This window comes from Mustelus asterias, unplaced genomic scaffold (assembly GCF_964213995.1).
Source record: "Mustelus asterias unplaced genomic scaffold, sMusAst1.hap1.1 HAP1_SCAFFOLD_771, whole genome shotgun sequence".
NCBI lineage: Eukaryota > Metazoa > Chordata > Chondrichthyes > Carcharhiniformes > Triakidae > Mustelus > Mustelus asterias.
Window position 1 is genome coordinate 144,498 of NW_027590718.1, and position 4,316 is coordinate 148,813.

Here is a 4,316-nt window from a genome sequence, read left to right on the forward strand (position 1 = left end):
CTCAGGACTCTAAGGGGCAATTTTTAAACTGGCCAATCAACCTAACCCGCACATCTTTGGACCGTGGGAGGAAACCGGAGCACCCGGAGGAAACCCACGCAGACACGAGGAGAATGTGCAAACTCCGCACAGACAGTGACCCGAGCCGGGAATCGAACCCGGGACCCTGGAGCTGTGAAGCAGCAGTGCTAACCACTGTGCTACTGTGCCGCCCAGGGAAAGGGTTATCCGCAAACCCGGTTTCATATCACTGACAGTTTGACTGGAGATTTTCCAGCAGCAGGTTTCCTCATTCAGGAAATTCTGGTTTCCTCGGCTCAGATGTAAGCTCTGCAGTCCTGCCACATTTAGCTGTGAATGGCAGTGGATGATGAAACAACAGAAGGAGGAGGCTCCACAAATATCTCATCCTCATGACGGAGACGACTAATACATCAGTGCAAAAGATATGGCTCAATTATTAGTAACTAACTTCAGTGGCTAAACCGTTCAGAGGTCCCCAGCATCACAGATATTTATTAGCGAATTCGATTCACTCCACATGATGTCAAGAAATAGCTAAAGGTAATGGATACGGCAAAGACCACAGATCTTGACAATATTCCAGTAACTGTACTGAAGATTACTGCTCCAGAAGTTGCTCTGTTCCTCGCCAAGCTGTTCCAGTAGAGCTACAACACTGATGTTTACCTAAAATAGTGGGAAATTTCCCAGATATGACCGTAAACAAAAAGGAAAGAACAAATCCAATCTGTCCATTTACCACCCCATCAGTCTCCTCTCAATCACCAACAGAGGAAGGCGTCATCGAGACTATCAAGGAGCATTTAATTAGCAATGACCTGCTCGCTGACTCTGAGCTTGTGCTTACTCAGGGTCACTCAGTCCCCTACCTCATTACAGCCTTGATGCAAACACGGACAGCAGAGCTGAACTCAGGATGTGAGATGAGAGTGTCTGCCCTTGACATCATGGCAGAATATGACCACATGTAGCAAAAAGGAGCCAGAGAAAAACTGAAGTCAATGGAAATGAGAGAAAAAAAACTAGCTGCCGGTCGGAGCAACACCAGCACAAAGGAAGATAGTTATGGTTGTTGGACCATCTGCATGATGCAGTGCAACAACTCACCATGGCTCGTTACACAGCACTGTCCAGTCTGTGATTTCTATCCCTGGAAGTCCAAGGGCAGCAGATGAATGGAAACATCACCACCTGGAAGTTCCCTTCCAAGATACACACCATCCTGACTTGGAAATATATCACCGTTCCTTCACAGTGACCGGGTCAAAATCCTGGAACTCTCTTTCTCACAGCACTGTGGGTGCACCTACACCACAGGAGTCCCTAAATGCAATTCCAGTGATATAATTGTGAGCATAGTTGCTTTCCAAGCAGTTGATAGGGGTTTAATTCCCAGATATCTCTGTTTGTTGGAGTGGGTGAAGAGAGGGTCATCTCAACTCCAGGAAATGACAGCAGGAAGTTCTCAGGAAAGTGCCCTCGTCCCAACCATCTTCAGCTACTTCATCAATTAAATTTCATCCATCATAAAGTCAGAAGTGGAGATGTTTGCTGATGTCTGTACAACGTTCAGCACCATTCTCAACTCCGCAAGATAGTAATGCAGGACCTGTCCATATTTAGCAAGGCTTGAACAATATTCAAGGAAGGCTGACAAGTGCCAGGCGATGACCATCTCCACCAAGAATGAATACAATCATCTCCCTTTACATTCAATGGGATTATCATCACCTGAATCCTGACGATCAGCACCTTCGATGCTACCATTGGCCAGAAACAGACTTGACATATCATTACTGTGGATTTTAGAGAAGATTAAAGGCCAGGAACTCTGCACAGAGTAACTCACCTCCTGACTTCCAAATACATTTCCACCATCGACAAGACACATGTCAGGAATTTAATTAAATACCATCCACTTGTCTGCATGAGTGCAGCTCAAGATTCAGGAAGCTCGCCACCATCCAGGATAACTCTGCTTGTTGACTGGTGCTCCACGTTCAACATTCATTCCATCCACCACAGAGGTACAGAGCGAGCAGTGTGTACCATCTACAAGATGCAGTGCAACAACTCCCAATGGCTCGTTACACAGCACCGTCCAAACTTGTGATTTCTATCTTTGGAAGGACAAGGACAGCAGATGAATGGAAACATCACCACCTGGAAGTTTCCTTCAAAAATACACACCATCCTGACTTGGAAGTATCTCGCCGTTCCTTCACAGTGACTGGGTCAAAATCCTGGGACTCTCTTTCTCACAGCATGGTGGGTACACCTACAGCACAGGAGTACCTAAATTCAATTCCAGTGATATAATAATGAGCATAGTTGCTTTCCAAGCAGTTGATACGGGTTCAATTCCCAGCTATCTCTGTTTGTTGGAGTGGATGAAGAGAAGGCCAGGAGATAGGAACCACAACCTAAAAGAGTGGGTTAATTCATTTTCGTCAAATCTGTGGCTCCAGCCTGGAGCAGTAGTGTTAAACTTAGCCGAGGGTCGGAGGGGAGTTGCTCATTCAGCTACTCTGAGCCGGCCCTCGCTGAGTTCAAAAAGGAAATGGTGAATCTAATAGTGACACAGAGGAAACTAAATTCATTGGTTGGTAAAAAAAATTGCCGTTTGCGACTGGATTTATATTATGGTGAATTGGAAGATTCAACAGAAAGGGTCAGTGGTGGTTCTGCTGTTGATGTGGTGTACATGGATATTCCAGAGTCATCTGATGCAATCTGAGTCAGATGAGGAAGCAATATAAAATAATCGGTGGAATTGTTAATGGATTGCAGGAGCAGAGGGACTGGATGTATATGTACATTGATCATTGCCGTTAGCAGGGCAAGTGTAGGTAGCAATTAATAAAGAATACAGCATCTTGGGCTTTACTGTTCTGTAATAATTTGTGTTTGTGGGCATTAGACAATAATTCATGAGTTTAAATTTAATTTGTGTTTCTGTGCTTGTGAGCTCAGAAAGGGCCAAAACTTTAATTTCACTTCATGTTAAACAAAGCTGCCTGCCTGCGGGTTTTTGGTTTCACTTTAAACTGTCCCTACATTTTAATTTAAGGTTTACGACGTTGTAAGAGTTATAGAGGTTTAAAGAAATGGTGCTTCTATTTAGAGGCCCACAATGAATGATAGAAGCTCTGAGTTTCAGTTACAACCAGTTAATCCAAGAAGCAAGACGGAGTTCACAGAGGCTGCCAGTAGAGGCAGCGCAACGCAGGCATTCAGAAAGCAACCCGAACTGATGATGTCACCAGTGATCACGTGACTTATAAAGGGACATTGTCCCAATGTAACACACACCGACTGTAATACATAACACAGGGAGAGCGCAGTAAAATAATCCTGATCATAATTAAACACAAACTGTAAGCTGCACCGAACAAGAGAAACTAACTTCTGTATAGCATCGTACAGAATCAGATGGTTTCTGTTGGGAGAGGGAATGATCCTTTTTCAGATTTTGGAGGGAGGCCTTTACAGCTCTAATTATTTAAAATTCATCCCAATAATGTTTTTATTCATTCAAGGAACGTGGGCATCGCTGGTTATGCCAACATTTATTGCCCACGCCTATTCCACGAGAATCTGCGTTCTTGAAAAGATGTAGTTTTATCAGAGAATCTAGATTTATTACAGGTTCAGAAGGAGGCCAATCGGCCCATCATATCTGCATCTGCTCTCAAATGAGCATTATTACTTTGTGCCATTCTCCCACACTTTGTGACCATTGGACATTGTTTCTCTCTCGATGTCCTCGAATGAACATGCCTCTGTTTTATTAGAACAAAGGAAATGGCTTCTCAACAATGAAAATATCCGCTATGAGACCAAACAGTTACCTCAACTCCTGACATTTGTGCAGAATGGGTCCCAGCCGCTGGAGCCCTTCACACTGAATGTAGCATTCCTCTAGATCGAGGTGTTTTATTGTATCACAGAGTCCAATGACATGAGACAGGACCGCACAGTCAATCGGGGTCAGTCGCAATCTGCTAAATGAAAGTTTTTTCACAGATCCCACTGTGTTCCGAGCCAGTGCTTTATTCTGAGACTCAAACAGGTAGTGGAATGTGTTCAGGAGCTTCCTCTTCCCAGTTTCAGTCTGTGAGTCTCCAATCTGCCCTTCAACCTTCTCCTTCACCCAGTCAATCACTCGGCAGGTTGTTTGATGAAGAAATGGACCCAGAAACTCCACCAGGGGTCGAGCTGACTGTGGGGAGGACAGACCAGCAACAAAACGGAGAAATATCTCAAATCGCCCATCTTCCTCGCTGTGGGCT